The sequence below is a fragment of the Marmota monax genome, unplaced genomic scaffold (assembly GCF_021218885.2).
Source record: "Marmota monax isolate L192 unplaced genomic scaffold, Marmota_monax_Labrador192_F-V1.1 WCK01_AAM20220418_F8-fsc00078, whole genome shotgun sequence".
In the NCBI taxonomy this organism is placed as follows: Eukaryota; Metazoa; Chordata; class Mammalia; order Rodentia; family Sciuridae; genus Marmota; species Marmota monax.
The window spans coordinates 8,142,204-8,168,014 of record NW_026694865.1 but is presented as its reverse complement, the minus strand read 5'-3'; positions in this window follow the sequence as shown (position 1 = coordinate 8,168,014).

Below are 25,811 nucleotides of genomic sequence, written 5' to 3'. Positions count from 1 at the left end.
TGACAAAATACCTGACATAAGCAACCTTACAGGAAGATTTATTTTGGATCATGGTTTCAGAGGTGTCAGTCCATGGCCACTTGGTTCTGTTGTGTCTGGGTGTGTGGTGAGGCAGAGCATCGTGACTGGGAGCCTGTGGTAGAGTGAAGCTGTTTACCTCACTGCAGCCAGAAAGCAGAGCGAGAGAGAGAGAGCAAGAAGATGGGCCAGGAACAAGTGGCACATCCCCAGGGACCTTTCCCTTCAAAAGTCTCCACCATCTCTCAAAAGCCCATTAAGTTATGAATTCATCAATGGATTAATCCACTGATGAAATTAGAGTCCTCACCATTCAGTCACCTCTTAGAGGTCCTACCTTTGAACACTGTTGCATTAGGGACCAAGCCTTCAACACAGGAGCTTTGGGGGAATGTTTCAGATCTAAATTATAGCATACATAGATGCTGGGCCACTCCCTCAGGGTCTCCATTCAGTGAGTTTAGGGTGGGATCCAAGAGTTTGCATTTCCATCACATTCTCAGGTGACACTGACACAGCTGGACCAAGGACCACACTTTGAGAATCAATACCACAGATGATGGCTCACACCCTATTCCCACTCTCTGCCCATGCCCACCTTGCCGACTCACCACTGGGCAGTTGGCCAGCCTCTTTTGTGGATAGGAGGTGTCTCTGGCCATGGTCTTCCTTAGGCCAGGAGAGGAAATTGCTGGTAAAGACCCAGCCCTCCTCACCAGCCACAACCACAAATGGAAGAAGTTCTGGCAAAGGAGCAAGCTGGCAAAGCTGAGATTGCTGGTACATTCCCCTGAGGAGCTTTAGAAAAATATGGATCCTGCACTTCAGCCCTAGAGTCTGACTCAGCAGGAGCCAGGTGAGGTCAGCCACCGCCCCTGGTAATAAGCACACAGGTGGCTCTGAAGCAGGTGGCCTTGGAGAAACCTGTCCTCTCCTCCCATGTTCTGGCCCTGGAGGCAAAGGAGGAACAAAATCTAGTCTGACCTCAGCCAGAGCACAAATCAGCTTTAAGCCTTTTAGAGCAAAGTGGAGATATGAATAAATAAATAAGCAGCTAAATTGGACAGATGATTAACTTTTAAATCTTGAAGAAGAAACCCTCATTAGCATTCCATTGCTGAATGTTTCATTTTCAGATTTTAGTTTCAGATTTTAGTTCCAGAGCATACACTTTTTACATAATCACAGCAAAAAGACAATTTAATATTCAGCCTTTTCTGGCGATCATTTTACAGATATGGTTTGGTCGTTTGTGTAATTATTTGAGTCTCAAGACCCCTATTTCTCTGCTCCTGGAGCAATGCCCACCACGTGTAGGTACTCAACAAGGGTGTTGACTGGCTGAAGATGCCATAGTTATTTTGAACAGTTCCCAATACTCATCTTTCAAATGCTCACTTGGCATTTTCTAGGTTCCATGGACTGTCTTGGAACACAAAAAGTAAAAAAAAAAAAAAAAAAATTCTTAAAAATTCCATGACAAAGGGGCGTTAGTCTGTCTTTGGCCTTTCATTTTTATAAATGAAAGCTTCGATGCTACTCCTGAATTTTGAGAGGCTTTTCAAAAAATTGCCCTCTCAACCCAGGCCCCATTCTTGCCTGAACAGTAGTTATGATAGAAGTTTTGTCCAAAGGAGCCGTAGCCCTCATAGCAAGGGAAACAGGACCAAGGCAGCTTCTAAACATAAGGGCATTGCCCAAAGGCCTTGATTATTCCCAACAACTAGGCATATCCCCAGAAGTAGGACTGTGGCCACTTCCAGAAGCTTTTCCCATAGTGCCCTTAGAGACAATTTATGGAAAAGAGAAAGCAAACCAGGCTTGGCTCTCCTTGTTGGGAAAGGCTGCCACTTTCCTGAACCAAACCACCATCCATGTTTGTGCATTCTTTAAATACCTCCGGGAGGCAGAGTCCCACACAATCCCCCTGTGGGTAAGAGAGGAAGTAGGAAAGGGGAAGAGTGGGCCCTTTGGCTGGGGCAGGGATTAGGGGTAGCCAGGGAAAAGGACAGCAGCTCTGGGTCCTCCCCTTAGACCCCCTAAGTATAGAACTGCTGGGTGTGGCCAAGTGAACTCCTAAGCAAATGTATGGCAGAGGTCATCCTGTGAGCATCTGTTCCCGGGAGGCATTGGGGAGTTCAGAAGAATTCACTGGGGGCCTGCCCCTGACTCTCTAAAAGATTTCTGCATTGTGGTTACAGACAGACTTGCCTCCTAAGATGCTGAATGTGAACCCATCCACCTTAGCAGATATGGCTTGTTCCTAGACAAGTAGCATAGGTGACTCACCCTGACCTGGCCCATATGCCCTGTGGGTTTTCCCAGCCAGAATTGCTGTCCCTAACTCACCCTAAAGGCTGTCACCAACAGTCCTCTACAAACAAATACGACCAAATAGCCGTATGATTGCCTTGAGTTGCCCTATCTCTAAGCCATGAAAGTGCCCCCTCTCCGAGTCACCCCATTCCTAAAGTCCCAAGTCTCCCAAAGTTCTCCTAACCTCACATTATTTACCCCTTCTGCTTCTAGCTCCTTACTCCATGAGCCAGGTGGGAGAGCTGACTCCTCAGCTTTCTTCTCTGACTCTAGGCCCTGAGAGCCATATCCCTCACCTCCTAAATCTCATCATTCACAGGACACCATATATTTTATCATTGTACTTATATAAAGTATTCATTAAAAGGCAGATCTAGGGACTGTGGTTGTGGCTCAGTGGTAGAGTGTTTGCCTCAAATGTGTGAGTCACTGGGTTCGAGTTTCAGCACCGCATATAAATAAATGAACAAAATAAAGGTCCAGCAACAACTAAAAAAAAAAAAGCATATCTATAGAGACAGAAAGTAGATTGGTGGCTATTATTAAGATCCTATTTTAGCTACTAAAATTTTAAACTTTGACATGTGACTGCAAGGCGGAGGGAAGGGAAGTACTGTCAGCTGCTAAATTGTTCCTGCATCTTTACACTGTTAAATAGATGGGCACTTTCAACTGGCACTTTTAATTATGCCACTAACCTTTTAACACAAGGCAATATAATTTAAGAAAATGCCTTCAGAAACATATTTTTATGATCTATAACTCTGGTAGGCAGAATAATAGCCCCAAAGATGTTCACATCCTAATAACTAAGGCTTGTGAGTATATGACATTACAGAGTAAAAGGGATTTTCAAAATTCGATAAAATTAAGATCTTGAGGGCTGGAAGTATAACTCATGAATGCTAGCACAGCATTCATGATGCCCTGGGTTTAATACCAGCAAAACACACACACACACACACACACACAGAAATGAAATAAAATCTGAGGTGAGGACATTATCCTGGATTATCCAGGTAAGCCTAATGCAATCACAAGAGTTCTGATAAGGGAAAACAGGGAAGCACCTGAGTTGGGGGAGGGGCTGCAAGAAGGGCTTGGGGAAGGAGAAAGAGATTGACGTCAAGATGCTACTGCTGGCTTTAAAGATGGAGGGAGAAGCTACAAGCTAAAGAAAGCAGGTAGCCTATTGAAACCAGAAAAGGCATGGAAATGGGTTTCCCCTAACACCTCTAGAGGAAACCCAATCCTGCCTACATCTTGGGCTCAGTAAAACCCAGTCTGGAAGCTGGGCATGATGGTGCACACCTGTAATCCCAGCAGCTTGGGAGGCTGAGTCAGGAGGATTGCAAGTTCAAAGCCAGCCTCAGCAAAAGCAGTACCGCCCCCCTCCATCCCCGCCAAAAAAGTCTGGACTTCTGACCTCCAGAATTATAATATAATTTGTGTTGTTTATAGCCACCAAGTTTGTGTTTAACTTGTTATGCCACCAATAGGAAACTAACAAAATAATTTAGGAAAATCATTTTAAAATCCTTTAGCTTCAGCTTGTGAAAATGACTATAGCAATCATCTTCATGACTTAAAAATTTAGTCCCCAGAATTCAAAGCTATTAAGAATATCTCCTTAAAGTCTTTTTATAAAAACCTGTTGTCATATAATAAGATTAGTAAGATCAAAAGGTATTAATGCACTTCATTTTTATTTAATACTTGTTTTTTTTCATATTCTGGATTGTTTCTGGATTAGAGATAGTTTATCATGCATGTTGACATGCTGTCAGGTTCTTTTTTATATTTTTACATTCTATTTAAAATTTTTTTGAGGGGGCTGGGGCTGTGGCTCAGCAGTAGAGCGCTCACCTAGCACATGCGAGGTCCTGAGTTTGATCTTCAGCACCACATAAAAATAAATAAATAAAATAAAGGCATTGTGTCCATCTACAACTAAAAAACAAATGTTAAAAATATTTTTTTGAGGAAGGCAGTTATTATGGTATGGATATGGAATGACCCTTAAAGTCCCCCACTTTGGTTCTTCTGGGAGATGAGTCCATGTGTTAAAGGCTTTGTCTCCAATGCAGCAATTCTTAGAGATGGGGCTTTTGGAAAGTGGATCATAAGGACCCTAACCTCATCAATAAATTCATCCATTGATGAGTTCATTGCTGAATGAACTACTGGGAAATGGTGGAAACTAGGAAGTGGGACCTATTTAAAGTGAATGGGTCCTTGGTAGTTTGCCCTTAGGAACTATATCTTATTCCTGGCTCTGTCTGCCTCCTGGCTTTCGTGAGATAAGCAGCTTTCCCCTGCCACGCCCTCCCATCATGCTGTTTCTGCTTTGCTATAGATCTAAAGGCGATGGAACCCTTACATCATGGAATAAAACCTCTGAAACCATGAACCAAAATCTTTCCTCCCCTAAGTTGATTTTCTCAAATATTTTGTCACTATGATGAAAAGCTAACTAACACAGTGGCAAAGCTGACATTATGCTTTTAATTAATCCTTAAGATGTGGAAAACTTCCAGACAGAATATTTTTCTTGAAATATTTTTGCCCTAAAAAAATTGAATAGCCAAAATTACTGTTCTTAATGTTTAAATGCTAGTGAATGAAACAAAACACAAAGATTATAATTACCATGTAAACTAGTCTCTACTATCAATTTTAATATTATTTAAAATTATAAATGTTAAAACAGACTTACTATGCTTTCTAAGCTTATCTAGGTAGTGCATTTCTTATTTCTTCCAACATTTATATTAACTTCTTTCTTCAGTGCTGGGGATTGAACCAAGGTCTTGATGCATGCTAGGCAAGTGCTATTCCATTGAGCTACATCCCCAGCACCTCATAATTTTTCAACTATTCAAACTTAATACTTAATTTTTACATCATATTAACAGCATTCATTAATTTTTATATCATTTCACTGATGTAATCTTAGATTTTTTTTCCAAAGAGCTGTTTTTCCTCCAAAGTACACATTGAAAATGTTTGACAGAATTTGAGAGGAAATTTCAAACACAATGTATCTGAATGGTACTTTGTTCATATTAGCAACATTGTCTCACAGATTGGCTGTGATATGCAATCCTGAGAGATACTGTTTGCTGATTCTCTGTCCTAAGCAATCACCTGAACCACAGGGATAAGAAGCCTGGAAACACTTTGCAGACTCCCTGGCTAGTAGGCTTGAGGTTCGAATGCATCCCTTAGAGGTGTTCACTTGTCTTTGAGGATGCAGAAGAGAAGCCAGCATCTCAGAGGCCATGCAGGCAGACACATGAGCAGCAGTAGCAGCAACTCCTTCAATGGGGTTTTCATGTGGTTTAGGGCATCTCCCTGAGAGTGCCCCCTACACACACACTTTGTTGCTACAGGGAGCTGAAACAATTCCTAGCTACTTCCTGGGATTTCTGAACTTCCAGATTGGAAAATGACCTTTCTGACACTTCTTCCAAAGTAAAATGCACTCATAAATTCAGTGATCACACTCAATTTCAGAGAAGACACAGTATCTTAAAGTAGGTGTTTGATTATTTGGCCTTCCAGAGGCTGAAGACAAACAAAGCAGATCTTGGCTTCCTGTCAAGGCCCAAGCCATATTCCTGTGCATGCCTGTTACTGTCCAGCCAGAGCAAGCCCACAGGCCTTTGTCTGACTTTTACCTTCAATGAGACTGTACAGTGTTCATAAACAATCCAGCCTGTTTGTCTTTGACCAGGATGAAATCAACTGTGTAAGGTAATCATACTGCTAGCCTGATGGGCACTCAAGCCCATAGGTAGTGGTGTTCTGCGACTTGAGAAAAGGAACAATTACCAAGGTGTCATGTTGGGTAGTTAGAATCTTTCAACATGTGAAAGTTAAGAGTATGGGTGCCAAGGAGAAATGAACAATAAAATTCATCCTTTTTTGATGCAGAGGATGGGACCAGCTGAGTCAAGGAATGGGGCCACAGAGTAAGGAGGACAGCTTAGAGGCAATACAAGGCAGTGCAGACAGACGCATGAGCAGCAGTAGCAGCAACTATGATGCACCCAGCACTATGCTAAGTCAGCGGTTCTCAAACTTTTTCGTCTCTGCATTTTGAAAAATTATGGATGGCCCCAGAGAGCTTTGTTTTATGTGGATTATATCTATTGATATTTACCATGTTATAAATTGAAACTGAGAAAAATTTAAAAACAAGAATACATAGCACATAATACATACTTTTTTTTTTCTCTAAAAAGCTAGTATCCTTTAGAAAACTCCATTGTACCCTCCTGAGAAAATGAGAATGAAAAGACAACCTCTTGGTATTCCCATGTAAATAGTTCAATTTTTCATGTAAATAATTTTGACCTGGCAGTTATCCTTAAAGGGTCTTAGAGACCCCTAGATCACATTTTGAGAGCTGTTATGCTGGGCTGTTATATACAGTGTAACTCATTTTGTTCTCTTAATACCTCCAGATGTGTTTAACAGTATTCCCTTGTTTATTTATTTATTCATTTATTTATTTAGTTAGTTAGTTAGTTGGTTAGTTATACTGGGGATTAAACCCAGAGCACTCAACTGCTAAGCTAGAGCTTTGGTTGTTTTTAAATTTTATTCTGAGATAGGGTCTCACAAAGTTGCCCAGGCTGGCCTTGAATTTGCCATCCTCCTGCCTCGGCTTCCTGAGTTGCTAGGATTATATTATGTGCACCACTGTACACAGTTTACTATTCCCATTTTACAATTGAAAAAAAACCTGAAAATCAGAAAGGCCTAGTAGCTTGTCCTAGCTCAACAGCTATTAAAGAGCAGATCAAAATTCAATTCTACCTCTCTGACTCCAGAGCCTGCATTTGAGCAGAGGATCTGACCAATGGGAGGGCCAGGCCCAGGTGAAGAGTAGCTGGAGAGTCCTCAGGCTGGAAGGGGGAACCCCAGGTGGGAAGAAGGGACCTTCCCATCAGGGAGATTCCTGGCCAAGAAGAGAAACTGGAGTATCCAGTCTTAACCTCCCTCTGTGAACATGCAAAATGGGCACATAGCCCTGATATCATGATCTTGGGGAAGGAGGCAACCTGGAGGGGGAGAAAAAAGAGCAGAGTGAGCACTGGCTGCCAGTCTGGGTTTTGTGACCTGCTGAAGCTGAGTGTTGGGCAAGGCACTCCCTGAGGGGCTGGTCCAGAAGCAGCTTTAGGACAAAACACTGGTGACTCCCTCTCCAACCCTGAGCTCTCAGCCCTGGATCCAGCCTGGAATCTCAGGGTCAGCTTGTCTGCTGAGGGTGGGAGAAGGGTCTACATAGCCTGAGAAGGAAAATAGTCCTATTCTCCAGAACCCACAGGGTGAAGGATCAGCCCAGAGGATCTGGGATCTTTCCCAGGACCATAATAGGTGATTTAGCTGCAAGGCTGACAGTGGGTGTATCCATTCAGATCCACCCACCGAGAGAGAGTTTTGTTAGAACAGCATTCCTAAGTTCCTGCCCGCCATCCACTGGAGAGCTCTGTTTCCAATCTCAAAGATGTCAAACAAATTTAAAGGCACAGAAGCTCAGTTTTGCCCAGCAAAACATGGAGAAGGAGGGCAGGTGGCTATGGCCACGCCATCGGGAACACTCAAGGCAGCTTCATAGCGGCCCCCACTCTGCCCCCAGCCTCAGGCTCTGATCTTTTGTTCGGCTTCCCAGCTCCAAGATGGGCTGAAGGGATGCCTGGTCCTAAAATTGGGGTTGCCCACAGCTCCCCACTCAGACCCCTTCACAGAATGTAAGCATCCACACCAACAGGCAAACCAGAATTCGCTCATGCAGACACCTGGCTCCAGGACCCACGGTCTAGAATCACAGTCCACTGCCAGGCCCCTGCAGCCCTCATTTCCTGCCAGCTGAGCATGCGCTGCATGCCACCTCCCAGGCAGTGAGCAACAGTAACACTAGCTACAGCTGGCGCTCTGCAGGTCTTTACACTTCGCATTTCATTCCCGTGCTCTGAATCACTGGAGCTTTACAAAACACGTGTAGGTTTTCACGTGACAGTCCATTGTCTGTCTTTTATAGATGGGGAAGCTGAGGCTTGGTGGGGTAAAGGTGGATGTCTAAGTCCACTCCATGGGACAGCAGGCACTAGGTCCTAGGTCCCCCTGTCTCAGCTGTGTGGTGTTGTGGGGTAAGGTTTAGAGCTGGAGAAGGGCCAATCACTGAAGCCAAAGTGCAGGGTGCAGGGGCCCTTCTGTTCCTTTTGAAGTTAGAAATATATAAATTAGGACTTTCAATCAGCAGAGCAGTCTATTTGATTTTAATTCCCTCTCCTAATTAAATTTAAAATTTCTCTCTTCATTTAAGCAACTCTTCTACCTTTGATACCCTCTCCTCTGGGTTCTGGTGTAGGCAGTCTGCCTAGGGTAACCTCTGGAGCACAGAAGGGCCAGGTTTGTCTTTGAAATCCTTGTGATGTGGTGGTTTAATCAAGTCCTCTGCAGGAGGAAAAACCCTCTGGCTTTTCAGCCTTGGTGGAATGGGCCCTGTGTCCTGCCTTCCTGAGCCTGGGTCGCAACAGGGAAAGGAGCTAACCTCATTTTGGAGACCCACGGGGAATTCTTTCCTTGATAACTCCCTTCAGGGACATAGTTGTTTGCCCAGACCAGATGGGAGACTCGGGGGATCCTGCCAGGCACAGGCCTGAAGAACCTCCAGGGACCCTTCTGGGACTACTCTATATGTTAGACACTAGATTAAGTACTTTTTCTTTCTTTATTTTTTTGTATGTGGCAGGGAGAAAAGTTTGTTTTAAATGCTTCTTCTATATGTCATAACATCAAACTGGAAACTACCTAAATATTCACTATCATTAGAAAAAAAAAATGTAGTATATTCACATATTGGAATTCCAGAAAATGATGTTCTCCAAGTGGGTCCCTGTGAACCTTTCAGGGACACTGAAAGTCAAAACTATTTTCATAATAACTCTAAGACATTACTTGCTTTTTCACACAGATGGTGCAAAATTATCGGTGAGTAAAACTCCAGTCGCCCAAGCACAAAGCCAGGTAGTAGCACCAAGCTGCACTGCCATTTGCTGTCAGTACAGATTTTCCAGTTTCACTTAAGATTTTATCTTGACACAGCAATAAAAGTTATGAATTGTATTAAATCTCAACCCTTGAGTACATATCTTTTTAATATTCTGCGAGACAAAATAGGGAGCACATTTTTTTTGCGGGGGGTGGTGGTGGTTCTGGGAATTGAAACTAGGGCCTCACACATGGCTCGGCACAAAATGCACTTCTTTCTGCTGTATATGAAAAGACTATGACTGTCTTGAGGAAGAGCATCTGTGTGTCATCTGACGCAAACTGAACTATCCCTTTTGTAGTACATGTTTTTTTGGTTATCTTGTGCAAGAGACTCTTGATGAGGAATGAAATGTCTAGGTCATGAGCTATGTGCATGTTCAACTTTATGTGAAAATATCAAAATGTTTTCCAAAGTAGGAGTACCACATTAGTTTCCTACAAAGAATGTCTGTGAGATCTTGTTACTCCATATTATCTGTAACACTTGGTATTGTCAGATATATTCATTTTTTTTTGCCCAAAGGAATACAATGATCTTTTATTTAATTTTTATTTTCCTAATCATTAATGAGATTGAATGACATTGGCCATATATTTTGCTTGTCACTGCTAATTTTGAATCAGCCTCGTCAGCTAATGTCACAAATAGTGTCAACATGCGCAGATGAGGTACTAGCCAGGGTCAAGAGAGGTTTAGGATTACCACATTTAATATATTGTGAGATGCCATCAGTTGTAAGGTACACCATCAATTTAAAATAGATTCTCAGAAAAAAGAAATACCATATTACAAAATTTTAAAAACTAATAATAGTGTACATTTATCTATAATAACATTGTTTTCTTCTTTATTATTTAGTATCACTATCTAATCAATTTTAAGTTTTTTTCACATTTCGAGTCCAAATAGCCTTCCCAACTGAAGGAAATACTATCAGAGAAATATACATTTATGGACCCTATGCTCATGAACTTGATCTTCTAAGGACACTTAGTAAAGATAGTGAATATGCCAGAGTTTGTGTGTACTTCCTATTTGGCTAAATTCATGGTTTCATTTTTTTCTTCTGTAATTTAATTACATATCATTGAAAATTTGAAAGTCAGCCATACATTTTTGACACACTGAATGTGTAGTATCTAGTGACATTCCACAAGGCATAAATTAGCCACAGCAGCTTCTTCTGACTCTCAATCTGTGACCTACTTGGAAGGATTTAGCTAAGTTTCCACAGACCAGTAACAATGACCATGTCATAACTCTCCTCCATTTGCTACAGTCAAATTTTGACTGACATCGATTAAAACACACCCCAAGTCAAAAATATTCAGAAGTGAAAGAGTATGCATCTCGTTTTTATTCTCATTATCTATTTATTAAAATTTAATATATATGTATATGTACATATATGGGGTGTGTGTGTGTGTGTGTGTGTGTGCGCATTGCCAACATTAACTGAGCATTCATCAGGTGATAAGATCCCATGATTCCATGTCAGAATGTCTTTACTTATTATCTCTAATCTTAACAGTAATTTTGTAAGCTAGGTAATATCCTCATTTTAAGGGAAACAAGTTCCACGAGGCAAGATAACTTGAGGAAGACTTGTAGTGGCAGAATCAGAATTCAAATCCAAGTCTGTCTGACTTCAAAATCTATAAACTTCCTACTGTGCCATCTCTTTTTTAGGTACCAACTCCATAGGCCACTCTTGGGTAAGACCTTAGACAAATCTCTATCTACTCCATATTTTGTCTCAAGTTGGATACCTCCCTTCATGAAGTGTTACTGGCAGGAACGATAGAGTTATAAGAGAATTCGGCTATGTTAAAAATAACAAGATATTTACTCCTAATCCTGCTAAGCTCCCTTGAGCTCTGTGCAAGCCGAGAAGGGGAGAACATGTTAACTGGCCTGAGTTCAGGTGGGTCTAATGTTGCTGCTAAAATCTCTCAGATCTTTCCACCTCAGCCAGGTTTGGTGTTACCACTTCCGGTGTTGATTGGTTCAAAACCTTAACTCTCTTTGTCACAATGAACAATCATAAAACTGATGTGTTAATTGTCAACAAAGATGTTCAGTCTCAATCCTGGAAATGCACTTCTTTACATGGAGAGTGTCCTAGCTTAAAAGGAGAAGGTGCTCTAGATAGGGGACTGATACCTGGTATTGATCAGAACTCCAGGGTTTGTATTTTTGCTTGTCTTTTTTGACCTCCTACTGGCCTGAACAGACCCAGGGTGGCGGCGGGAGGGGCCATTCCCCAACATTAAATAGAAGGACCCCCAAGCTTTATTGGCTAGTAAAAATGTGCTTGGGTTTTCAGACCTTCTCAGAGAACAATGTTCCTTCATCTCCCTCAAATTGTGCCTTAGTCTGGCCAGTCACAAACCTCACCACCAAAAACCATTTCTATAATTTTCAATCTGGGCTTCTACTTTTGAAGGACTTTTATCCACGAAGCTGCATGATGGCTTTTTAAAATTCTCTGTTAATTAAATGTAATCAGCAGAGAAGAGAATTTCCACCAAAAGTGAGAGAATAAGATTTCACTCACCCTGTCTAGGTAAGTTATCACAAGTAAAACATGATTTTCCTTGAAGTGTGGAAACTAACTGCGTGGTCCCACCCATTTCTTTTTCAGATAAATTCCCAGGGTTCCAGTGACCTGTAGTTGAAACTGCAGTGAAACCAAAGTTCCTCCCTTCTGCTGGGGCAGGTGGGGTCTGCATAAGATGCAGGCCTCTGCAGTGGAGAAGAATATTTCAACTCTGAATGGCAGGTTATGCCCTCCAGGGTTGCAGCAGATCCCAGCAACTCACCACCAGTTTCTTATTCTTAGGTTCTTGTCTTATGAATTTGAAGAAGGAAATCCACAGACAAGGAAGAGTGAATGTCAGAGTAGGATTTATTCAAATGTGACCAGAAACAGAACTTCCACTGGGTGAGAGGGGACCCAATAGGGTTGCCACTTGAGTGTGCCAGTCTAGGGTTTACATGGCAATTGAGTCAACGCTATTGGTCCAAACTTATGCTAAGCAAGGTTTGGAAAAGTACCAATGCTATTGGTTAAAATTTATGCTAATCAGGTTTTGGAAAAGTACTAACACTATGGGTTAACCCTGAGTCTGAACTGCCCCCACTTCCTTTTTTTTGCAGCCAGAGAATCCCAGCTTCCCAGGAGGTTGAGGTCATCTGATCATGGATAGATGCTCTGAGTGCTGTATGGATCAGGGGATCAGCATAGGGCCTAGCCTGGCTGCCCTGCAGGTGACAGGTCAATGCACCCTGGCTCCCCTTGGTCCTGGCTCACTGGACCTCGGGCTCCTGCAGGCCTGGTGGGCTCTGCAAAGGGCAGGCCAGGCTATGCTTGCTGCACCTGCTCCAACCTGACCCATCGGCTTTTCGGCTCTGGCTGCACAGCTGGGCAATCGGGAAGCCACCTTACTAGCCTACATTGCTCAACACGGTTCACTAGTCAAGCACCCCTCCCTGGCCACTCCAGTCTTTGGATCAAGCCAATTTAAAGAGAATGAGGTACCATTATTCCTTCAATTCAAAGAGGCCTTCATCAATTGTTTTTTTTTTTTATTGAAGAATAATTGATATACAGCAGAATTCATTCATTTTGATGTCCAATTCTATAAGTGTTTTTTTTTGTTGTTTTGTTTTGTTTTGTTTTGTTTTAGTTTTCGGTGGACACAACATCTTTATTTAATTTTTATGTGGTGCTGAGAATTGAACCCAGTGCCCCGCCCAGCGCATGTCAGGAGAGCGCGCTACCACTTGAGCCACACCCCCAGCCCAATTCTATAAGTTTTGACCAAATGTATACATTCGTATAATCATCACCATCATCATCAAGATGTAGAACAGTTCCATTATCCCCAAAACTCCCTCTATGTCTAGACTTTGTCAACAACTGATCTATTCTTTGTCCCTAAAGGTCTTTTATTTATTTATTTATTTATTTTTTAATTTTTAATATTTATTTCTCAGTTTTCGGCGGACACAACATCTTTGTTTGTATGTGGTGCTGAGGATCGAACCTGGGCCGCACGCATGCCAGGCGAGCGCGCTACCGCTTGAGCCACATCCCCAGCCCCCTAAAGGTCTTTTACAGAATGTCACATAAGTAGAGTCATAGGGATGATAGCCTTTCAAGTCTGGATTCTTTCATTTAGTACAAGGCATATGAGGTTTTTTCCATGTTATGGCATGCATTTGTTTTTTGTTTGTTTGTTTTATTTTATTTCCTTTTTATTGCTAAGTGATATTCCATTGCCTGGATATACTATAGTTTGTTCATTTATCCACCAGTTGATGGACATTGTCATTGGTGCACATTTGATGATTTTGAATAAAATCATTATATTTGTATATGGGTTTTTATGTAAAAATATATTTCCATTCCTCTTGGATAAATACCTGGATATGAGATTTCTGATAATATGATAAATGCATATTTAACTTTATGAGACACTAGCAAATGATTTTCCAAAGTGGTTGTACCATTTTGCCTCCTACCAGTAATATGAGTGTTACATTTGCTCCCCATCTTCCCCAGGTCTTGGTGTTGTCTTTCTATTGTAGCCATCCTACTAGGTGTATTGATCCTCTTAGCCTAAATTATAATTTATTTTTATTTCATATTTCTCTAATAACTAATGCTGGACATATTTTCATATTCTTATTGCCATCTGTGCATGTTCTTTGGTGAGCTAATTGTTCAAATCTTTTGCCTACTTTTTAAATTGGATTGGTTGTTATTGATCTTTGAGAGTTCTTTATATCTTCTGAAAATAGGTTATTAAATATGTTTTGCAAATATGTTCTCCTAGTTTGTGGCTTGTCTTTTCGTTTTCATAGCAGTGTCATTTTCGGAGCAGGTAATTTTAATTTTAATGAAGCCCAATTCATCAACTTTTCTTTTACAGATTGTGCTTCAGGTGTTATCGTATCTAAATTGTTTTTGCCTACCCCAACATCACAAAGATTTTTTTTTCATGTATTTTCTTCTAGTAGTTGTACAGTTTTAGGTTTTACCTTTAGGTTTATGATGCAGTTGGAGTCAATTTTTTATAAGGTATGGAATATGAATAAAGGGCCGAGATTTTGTTGTTTTTGCATAATGGATACCCAATTGTACCAAGACAATTTGTTGAAAAGTCTCTCCTTCCTCCACATAATTTCTCTTGTGTCTTTGTCAAAAACAATTGGTCCTATGCATGTATTCCATTGGTCCTATTCTGTATTCCATTCACCAATACTACTCTGTCTTGATTACTCTAGTTTAGAAAACTAGAATATGCACCCTCCCTTCTCTACCAGGAGAGGTGAAGGCTGATCCTTTATCTGAGATCCTTATCAATCTGGAGATGACACTAGAGGAATCTACATAACAAACTGCCTTTTATTTGCTGCCTCCTCCTCCTCCTCCTCCTCCTTCTTCTTCTTCATTTTCTTTTTCTTCTTGAATGCATTACAGTTCTTATTACACATATAGAGTACAATTTTTCATATCTTTGTATATAGAGTATGTTCACGCCAATTCATGCCTTTATACATGTACTATTTTTTGCATTACAATTCTTATTACACATATATACCACAATTTTTCATATCTGTTTATATATAAAGTATGTTGACACCCAATTCGAGTTTTCATACATGTACTTTGTATAATGATGTCCATCACATTCTACCATTCTTGCTAATCCCCTGCCCCCTCCCTGTCCCTCCCACCTCTCTTCTCTATCTAGAATTCATCTAATCTCCCATGCTCCCCCTTCCTACCCTACTATGAGTCAGCCTCCTTATATCAGAGAAAAAATTTGCCATTTGTTTTTTTGGGATTGTCTAACTTCCCTTAGCATTATCTTCTCCAATGCCATCCATTTACCTGCAAATGCCATGATTTATTTGCCTTCTTGCAATTTGCCCACCTATGAAGTCTAATTTCCTTTCCTTTGTCATGTCACTTCTCTAAAAATGTACTGTTCTTTGCTGAAAAATGCTATATAACTGGTCTAAAACCTCCTTTGAGATTTTTCTCATTTTACTCATTTTTCCCCTTTGTATCTATTTCCTGGGTATACATGTTAATAAACTTCTGTTTGTTTTTCTCTTGTTAATCTGTCTTTAGCTACAGAGGCCCATGCCAATGAACCCAAGATGGGTAAAGAGAAAAGATGTTTTTCTTTCCGTACATTAACTTCATGGTATGTATTGAAATAAGGTAGCATGAGTCTCTGAGCTTCACTTTTTGTTTTTCATAGCTATTACCATTGTAGTTCCTTTGCCTTTCCATATATATTTAGAATCAGCTTGTTTCTACAAAAAGGAAACAACAACAACAAAACTGCTAGAATTTTGATTGGAATTATGTTGATGTAACAATCAATTTGAGAGAAATTGACTTCTTAGCATTTAAACTTCTAATCTGCATATTGCTTCACTAATTTAGTCCAAGCTTTTTCATTAGTGAATTTTAGTCTTCAATAAGTGGAACTTATAATGTTCTTGTTTTTTTTTTTTATAATAGTTGTAGATGAACACTATACCTTTATTTTATTTATTTATTTTTATGTGGTGCTAAGGTTCGAACCCAGTGTCTCACCCGTGGTAGGCAAGCACTCTACCACTGAGCCACAACCATAGCTCTACTTACAGTATTTTGAAAAAATACTACCTAGGTATTTCATGTTTTCTTGTTGCTTTGGTGATATAAATGATATTGCTTCTTAAATTTGAATTTCTAATCATTCATTGCTTGCATATGCAAATACAATTCATTTTTGTATATTAACCTATATCCCCCAAACTCGGTCATCTGGTTAGTTCTAATATCATCCTTTAACATTTGTTGGGATTTTTTTCTATGTAGATATTCTTGTAATTTGCAAACAGAGACAATTTTGGATTTACTTTGTAATCTATGCATTTTATTTCCTCTTACTCAATTGCATTGCCTGGAATCTCCAGAGCAATGTTGAATCATTTTGTGATAGACACGTTAATTTGAAGAAAGGTTCCATCATCCCTATAAGATGAAGGTAGGATTGCTATCTTCTTCTAAGGAGTTTGCTGTTGTTTTGGTTTTTGAGGGGTTCTGGGGATTGAACTGAGGGCCTGTGTATGCTAGGCAAGCACTCTACCACTGAGCTACATCCCAGTCTTCATTTTTATTCTGAGACAGGGCCTCACTCAATTGCCCAGGCCTCCAACTTGCCATCCTCCTTCTTTAGCCTCCTGAGTAGCTGAGATTATAGGTATGTGTCACTACCTCCTATGGAACCTCAATTCTGAGAAAACAGCTGTGGATATTCAGCTCATTAATAACAATACTTAATACCTATTTGACCACCTGCTGTGTAGAAGCCCCAGTACTCTGCCATTTACATATATTATTTCATTTGCTCCTTAAACCAGCCTTGTGAAATAATATCATTAACCTTATTTTTTAATTGAAGCAACTGAGGTCCAAAGAACTTGGCAGATTTGTCTCAGATAACACAGATGTCTTTTTCAAATGGTGAATTCACATCCTTTGCTTGCTATGTCCAAAGCCCATGTTCTTCTCACTATACTATCCTGCTTTTGGTCCCAATCATTTTTAGCTGATATCAAGCTTGTCTATATGCGTGAATGGCCCTTGTAGAAGCTATAAAAAATTATTGGCTACCTGGGTTCCCTCAAGCCAGCTGAAAGTGAATCTCAGGCTGGGGCTAGGACTGGGACTTGCCAGTCTTTTTTAAACTCCTCATTTGATGTTGAAGTTTAGTTGAGAACAATGGACCTTCTGTCCCTATAAAGTGGGCCTGATGATCTGGGGTGCTTGTTCCTGCCCTTATTGCACAATGATCTGTGGTGCCTGCTCCCTGCATTTGGAAGAAACGTGTAATGAATACTTAGCAGGCGGCAACTGCTACAGCTGCTTCAGGCTGGGGAGGCTCAGGGCTATAAAAGGCAAAGCTTTCTCCTTCATTTATTAAATGCTAGTAAATCCAAGGAGTGTGTCATGGTATTTTAGCATCAACTTATCACACATGTTTGTGCTGGCTTACAGTTGAAATCCTGATGAAAAACAGGTGGGATTCCTCAAAGACACTGTTAAGGGCTTAATGGGTTACAAAGGGATGCTAATGAAAAAGTTTGATGAGAGGAAAATTGCCATTTCAGAGGATATGGTGGGCTCTGATTCCTCAGACGGATTTGGCCTGCTGGAGTATCTTTCAAAGCAGAAAGCAGCACTCCTTGCTGCACTGTGGGAGGCGAGAGCATCCCTGCAATGTGCTCCTGGAGTGGTCTAGATGTGGAACCTTCTCTCCAAAAAGAGCATTTTGAGGTCTGAGGCTGAATCCTTAGCAGATAAAATGATTGCATTTTTAGATTAGTTATTACTAAAGCTTTAAGATGCCTATAGAAAGTATCCTACTTCAAATATGAGATATAATATGGATAATATCACCTTGTTTGAAAATTTGCTATCACATGGGTCAAACCAGTTGGGTAATTATTTTAACCTTTGTTTTTCTAATTATAAGAGTAAAATTGGCTGGGCACAATGGCAAACACCCATAATCCCACCAGCTCAGGAGACTGAGGCAGGGAGATGTCGAGTTCAAAGCCAGCCTCAGAAAAAAGTGAGGCCCTAAGCAACTCAGTGAGACCCTGTCTCTAAATAAAATACAAAATGGGGCCAGGGATGTGGTTCAGTGGTCAAGTGCCCCTGAGTTCAATCCCCAGTATAACCTTGCCCCCCCCAAAAGGAGTTCCATCATGAAAAATTCAGAAAATGCAGAACAGTAGCCCAAGGTAAGACTAAGGAAAATTTTTGCACGACTAATACTATGATAGAACTTTCCCATACATCACCCCATTTAGTCCTTACAACAGCTCTGGGGGGAGAGGGGAAGCCAGTATTTCTATTTTCAGATAAGAACACTGAAGCTTAAGGACATTTAATGATTTGCACAGAACTCCCATGGAGGCAGGTGGTCTGGCCCCCAAGCTCCTTCTTATCCCCATGATACTTCAGCAACCATAATACATTTTGGAATATTTTATTATAGACTTTTTTTTTTGGTCAAATGAGTATTTTTATTTATTTATTTATTTTTGTTGTTCTTTGTTTTCCTGGTGCCAGGGTTAGGGCTGGGGGTATAGCTCAGTGGTAGAGCACTTGCCTAGCATTAGTAAGCCTGGGTTGGAACCCTAGAGAAAAGACATACAAATTTATTACCTGTAGTGGGAGGGAACAATCACAGGAGAGTGAGTATCCATTAATCCCAGAGATTTAGAAGTTTATATACCTTCTTCATAGGAGACAGGAAAGTTAAAGGGGTCGGGGGAGACATAGGCAATTTAGAGAGAGTACATGATTTCTAGGGGAGATGAATGGACCCAGAGAACAAAATACTTCTAGGCTCTGGGTGTGGCGTCAACTCTAGTCTTCCTTCCTGTGATATAAATCATCTCCCTTTGGTGATTAGGTGTCTGGGAAAATAATTCACAACTGAGTATCTTCTGGGGGATCTAGCCTTTAAGTAGTTAGGGAAACTCAGAGAAAGACCCTCCTTTCGCATCACAAGGGTCCAGAGGGTGAGAAATGGGTGTGAGAGTCAGAGTTGTCTGATCCTGCTTCTTCAGTTCAAAGTACTGAGTATGTCTAAGTTCTGTCACTGAAAGTCTGAGAAGTTCCCAGAGAAAGGACACTTTTTCTAAGTCAGTGCCTCAGTAAGCTGTCCCATCTGGGTCACCAGAAGAGAGGTCACTGGAGGTTCTAGGAGTTCCCAGAAATGGGAACCTCATCTCATGACAAGCAGTGTCTGGCCTTTGTTAGGGAAAAGAATTTCAGCACATGCCAGTCAGAGACACACAAAGGTGTATTTAGGAAAGCAGAGATACACTCAAGGAAGAATGGTGGCCATCTCCAAAAGGAGAGACAACCTAACATTTTGATGGGATGTTTGAGTTTTGTACTTTTGAACCCATGAAAAATCCACTTTTGCAGGCTGAGGGTGTGACTCCGTGCTAGAGTGCTTGCCTATTGTGTATAAGGCCCTGGGTTCAATACCCAGCATGCACGTGCGCGCCACACACACACACACACACAAGTCCAGTTTCACTTCCAGTTCTTTTTTTTTTTCCTTTTAATATAACTTTATAATAGGAGAAATTTTCCACTTAAGTTTGAGCCTTTGAGCATGTACTTGGCAGGTGACACACTATTTGAGCACTGGCCTTTCAGGGAGTTCCTTCCTCCCAGGTAGAGTTTATCTTGGCAAACTTGGCTGTTGACAAAACCGGGTGCAAAGGGCAAATCACTCTGGAAAGGAGTCTGTTGCTGGGAATGCTGGGATGGCAGAGCCAAAGGGGAGTAAAGAACTGGGTCTTCCCACCATACACTGAGGCAACTCAGAATGTTTTTTGTTTGTTTGTTTGAGATAGGATAATATGGGATATAGAAAAGGGTGACCTTCCCACTGTTCTATGTAAATCCAGCAAGAGGGAGCCGGGTCCTTGCTGGGTTGCTGGGGGCGGTGCTGTGAAGCATCCTCCCAACCTACCCCTGTAGGCTGAGCAGGCCAAGACTGTGGGGGGTGAGGCAAAGAAACTGATGGACTAGAAACAGGCCCCAGGAAGACAATGGCAAGCTGTGGAGAAGCAAGGCAGGACTGGATTTCTGGCCACCAGGGCAAGAGCAGACACCACGTTTGCTTTAGGACCTTGCACAACTGAAAATTCATGACACTTCCTGATCCAAGATGGTACAAGTTGGCAAAATCTCTTTAATCACTTCTGTTTCAGGTGAAAGAGGCAAAACCCACTTGCACATTTCTCCGGGCAAGGTCTTGGCTTGGCTTCCTTCACTTCACAATAGATTCATTGACCCACGCTGCAGTCTGTGGGTGGGTGGCTGGGGACCACAGACGTGAATCTTCACAGGACAGAGTAAACATTTCTCACTGCGCATTGGGATCCCCTGCTTTCTTTCAATTTAAGAGCTTTGCTAATTAACTCCAAGGGCTTCCCGTGGGCGAGTAGCCCCCAGCACTCTGCAAATGGCCCTGTGTTTTCCTCCCTTTCATATCTTAACCCCATGATTTTTGGCTGGAGAATAAAGGAAGGAAAATCTGAAATGTTTTCTCTTACATTCAAAGCCCATATTCCTACAGGGGAGAATTTAAAACAAACCCCTCTTGGACTTTCAGCAGAAGTGGACAGCAGTATCCCTGCTCAGAAATCTGCAGGTGAAGGACAGAGTAAGAGAGAGTCTGTTTCTCATTAGAATTCTTGGCAAAGCCTTTTGAGGCGCATCTGGAAAAGAAAGGAGAAAGACTGTCAGTAAGGTTTGTTTAATAAGCCCCTTCTCCCTCACGTCTGTTGGCTTGCCCCTCTGCAGGTCATCTGGGACCAGCTTTCCCAATCCCTCTATCCTCCCTCGTGTGTCTGCACATAATCTGGGTATATTGAAATAAAGTAGAGGATCCAAATAAGGAAAACCCCTTCACCTTCATTTTTCTAAATGTCAAATGAAGTTCTCCCCTTGACAATCTCACTTACACAGATGCAGTGGAGCTCAAGGGGAATGATAAGGATCCCTTGTATTTATTGTGCAGATTTATAGTTTCCAGGGCAATGCCTTAGCTCAGCCATTGCTTTCAGATGAGCACCACAACCTTTGCTGGCAGTAGCATATCTTCACTTTACACATAGGAAAAATAAACAACAACAACAAAATAACCCTGAACCCAGAGAGTAGGTGCCTTACACAAAGTTTCACATACAGGGGGAGCCAGAGTTGGGACTGAACAGGATACCTATCTACCACAGGGTATAGTAGATCAGAACATTTCTCAAGGCATGTCACCTTTCCTGGATGTCTCAGGTCTTGGTTTAAATGTTGCTTCCTCCAGGAAGCCCTCTCTGATCCAACCCCACCCTCAGGTTAAGTTAGGTCGCCCTAACATAATAGAGGGATCAGAAAAGCTGGACCCGCTTGACCTATAGAGGGAAAAGCTGACAAACATGAGAGGGGAGAGAAGAGCTTATTAAATAAACCTCACTGACAGTCCTTCTCTCTCATTTTCCAGATGTGCCTGGAAAAACTTTCCTAAGGATTCTAATGAAAAACAGATTGCACAGGTTAGCTGGCTCTGCAATTTTTCATCACAATTTTTAATTGGAATTTTTGTGATTATTCAGTTAATATTTTCCTCTCCAGCAAGACTGTAAGCCCTCTGAGAGCAGGAACTGCATCCACCTTGTTCAGCCTCGTATCTGCATCACCCAGTACAGTGTTAGTGTGTACACATGCGTAGACACACACACAGTGTTTGTGTAGACACAGTGTTTGTGAATTGAACAAATGAATGATGCATTGCCCAACACAGTTGCGACAGCTGAACCTAGACCAGCTTCCGTGCCTTCTTTGTGAGCTCCCCAATTTAGGGTTTACTAAAGAAGTTTCTGGAGATTCTGTTACGCTTCTCATTGATTCTAATTATGTGAAAACATTTTGCTAAACTCTAAGTTCCTAAAAAATTGGAGATCAGAAGACTGAATCATGATATTTCTACATGCCACAGGTCTAGTGAGCAAGAGGGATGAATAGACCATGAGTGCCTGGGTGATGGCTGGTGTGCTGATAATAAGAAGAATTCACCAACACACACACACACACAAAAGCATTTAAGAGTTTAATGGAGGAAGATCCACAGCAAGGGTGTAGTGGAGACAGTACAAAGATGTCTGCTCATGGACTGAGACGGGATCTGGATTTATATGAACTTCTGAGTTCCTTTTCACCTCTGGTGGGCTTTGTGCTAGAAGAGGTTTATGCTAAACAAGGAGTGATTGACAGATTCCTGTGCCTTGCCCATAATGCTTATTGTGTAGGTGCCAAATGCTTGTTCTCAGATTTTACATTAGATGCATGAGATGCAAATAATATATATGGGGTCTTTTTTTTTTAGTTGTAGATGGACACAGCACCTTTATTTCATTTATTCATTTTTATGTGGTGCTGAGGACTGAACCCAGTGCCACACACATGCCAGGCAAGTGCTCTACCACTGAGCCACAACCCCAACCCTGTATGGGGTCTTAATAGGAGCTTTCTTTTCTTAGGTTACTTTTGGTCAAACTTGGGGGTTTCCATGCATTCCCCTTCTCGGAATGGTTGGTCAATTTTTTGAATAACAGGATCTTGCTGTTTATACTTAATGGAAGTTAGCTCCTCCAATAACCCAGTCAGGCAGGATGAAAGAGACATCCTTAGGCTCACATCAGCTCTGCTAATCGAGGTGGGTGGGGCCTGGGACCAGGGTCCCTAATCTATCCTACCTCACCCAACACTATGGATCCCAAGATGATCTTTCAGAACATTCTCTCATCCTTGAGAATGATCATGTGATGGCCAAATGGGGAGAGGAAAGTGTGGTGTCCTACAGGTTGGTAACAACAAGGACAGAGACCTGAGGAAGCACAGAGCTTGAAGCCATTGTACTTACATGTCCAGAGTTCCTCCCCTTGGGTTCTGAGCATTTGTGGAAAGCTCTTGATCTTCAGCATGTGGAGGCCCAGCCAGAGGCTTTCAGAAACTTTGAGGTATTCCATTTCTGTGTGTCAGAACTGTATGAGCTATTGAGGGAAGGGGAGTGTGCAATACAGTTTCAGAATTAATACAAATGAGTTCTAACCAAAACTGTCCCCTCCTGCTCGTCAGGGTGGTTCTCCATTCAGCCGACCTGATTTCCTCAGAATCAGCTTATGAATTCCAATGAAACAACCTTCCTTCCCTGGAAACAAACAGAGATTGTCTTGCCACCTTGCTAATCTCTATGTAAACCTCCACGTGGGGCAGCAGGATGCCAGACAAGCATTTCACCAGGAAGAGCTTGCTTCAACAGACAGGTGGGTTTATAAGACAGTTTTTTTAGTAGACATCATAAAAGACTGTTGTCATGTTCAGTGCCCCCAGATCTAATGTTGTATGATTTTTATTTATTTATTTATTTATTTAATCAGCAGAACTAGCAGGGGAGAATAAGGGTTCTGAATTACCCTAAGGGAAGACTGTTGCATTCCTGCCAGGGATCTGAGAGAATGTGCTCTGGTCACTTTAAGCTAAAAGTGATCATCACCCAATGCAGCCCTGAAAAAATCTGTGGAACTGCTTTAAACAGTAACTAATTGGAAACGATCTTGGATATTCTATACTCTTTCATTACGGTTACCCCTGGCTGCTTTATCTACAGTTCAGACAGAGCTGGCAGCTGGAAAGCGCGGGGGGGGGGGGGGGGGGGCGGTTGGGGAGATTGCTCCTAGAGGCCGGATGGAGCCTTTGCCAAAGGCTGACTGTCTCAGGGCTTCAGAGGAGAGCCACGTCTGGGAGCCCCCCTCCTGGCCTTCGGGACCTCCTGAGTGAGGAGAGAAAGCACATTTTCCCTGTGGTATCGTATACCTTTCAGAGCCGTGCTTTTAGCAGAAGGCCTTTGCTTTTCTGGGCTTGGTCTTTTGAAGCAACTGCCAGATGAAATCAGTTCTGCTGTGTCCAGAGGGGACATTAGACAGATCATTATATTCTGAGCTTTTTACCATGGCTGCATTCCTCACAGGAATGTGTGTCTTTCTATGATTGGGCAGGCCTGATCTTGGCTTGCAGCACTTATTGGTACCTGCCTCATTCATCATGGTATCCCTGGTGACAAGAACAGTACCGAACCTCTAGTGGACACTCAAGAAATATGTGGTGTGGACAGTCAATGTTGTGTGTATATTAGTCCCACGACTGCCAAGAAAATATAAGAAGTTGTGGTGGGTGTCATAGGTACCTGGGAGCAGGGAGAGTCAGGATGGGTTATGTTCATTTATCCCAGGGAGATGCAGGTTTTCTCAGAAAAAGGGTACAGAAGAAAGAGGTGAGGGCCCTGGGAACCAAGTACCCCCCTCCCATAAGTCTTCCTCCTTTATCAGTGAGCAAGAGCTCAAAGGACAGATTTACTTTTCTGTCACTCATCTGGACTGTATAATTTCATTACTTGTGTAAACAGAATATCCTCTTCTTACTCCAAGGAATGTTGGGGTGATAAATGGCAAGGACAAGGTACTACACAAAGTCTGGACTTTGATGACAAAACCAATCCCTCCCAAGAACCATGCCTGGGAGCTGCCCAGTACTCTTAGAAAGAACCACACAGTTAACTGTTCTCAGGTTAGTGAGGGCAACAGCCCCTAGTGACCTTATCTCCCCAGCGTGCTCAGACTCCCGGACACCAAGAGCACCCCCGTCTAAAGAGGCACAAACTAAAGCAGGTTTAAGAGTAAGCTGTGGCCTTCTGCACGTGTGGGCTTGCTCAGCCAGGAGTGTTGGGTGAGGGATCCTTTGTCACGTTCTTTCCTCTTACAGATAATATATTTGCCTGAGAAAACAGCCTTGAAACCTAGTCATTTTAGCTTTCTTTTTTCAAATGAGAAGATTAAACAAAAAAACTTTGGGGACAAACTTGAACATATAAACTTTAAATAACATAGATGGAAAGTCAAATAGTACTAAGGAAATACTGCTCATGATTTCTTGGCTGCCTTTTTAACAAATTATGTCAAGTGATTGACTTACCAATCTAAAAATAACATTGATTGAGTTTCTTTGAGGATTTTGCATATTCTTCAAACAGAATTTTGTTAATCAAAGTATAGTTATTGTAAAACATCCTGCAATTAAGAGTCCATCTAAGGCCATGCCCTCTTTTCTGAAAGATAATTTTAATTTAGTGACATATCAATAGCATCTTTAGGAAAAGTGATCCTCTCTAATTATTTAAATCTTTTCTTCTTTCAAGAACAGGCTTGATGCTGGAACTCCCTGCATGCTAACGAGGTCTTTCAGAGGGCAACTTCCTTCTAGGGTCTTAGTTCCTGAAGCATATCATGTCCCTGCTAAGCTCTGGGTTCAGTCTCTAATCCCTTCGATGAGTAAAGAATGTGTTTATATTTAATAGAGACAAAGAAGACTGACCTGGGCCAGAGAATTTGTCTTTGGGGAATATTATTGGACTATACAAACTGCATAAAAAGTTAATTTCTGAAATTATAGGCACAGAGACTTCTGTCGTGGTGTACCATTGTTGTTTATGAAGTTTCAACAGTTCTGGAAAGAAAAGCTCTTTTAACTGGAAAGTCATGGGTGGAATGACAATACTGTAATTTCCATTTATTAAGTTATAGATGGTTCCCAACTTACAGTGGTTTGACAGGATTTTTCAACTTTACAATGGTGTAAAAGTTATGCATGTTCACTATTCACAATAGCTGACCTGGACTCTGTGCAGATGCCCACCAAAAGATGAAAGGGTAAAGGGAATGTGGTCTATATATACACAATGGAATATTATTCAGCCATAAA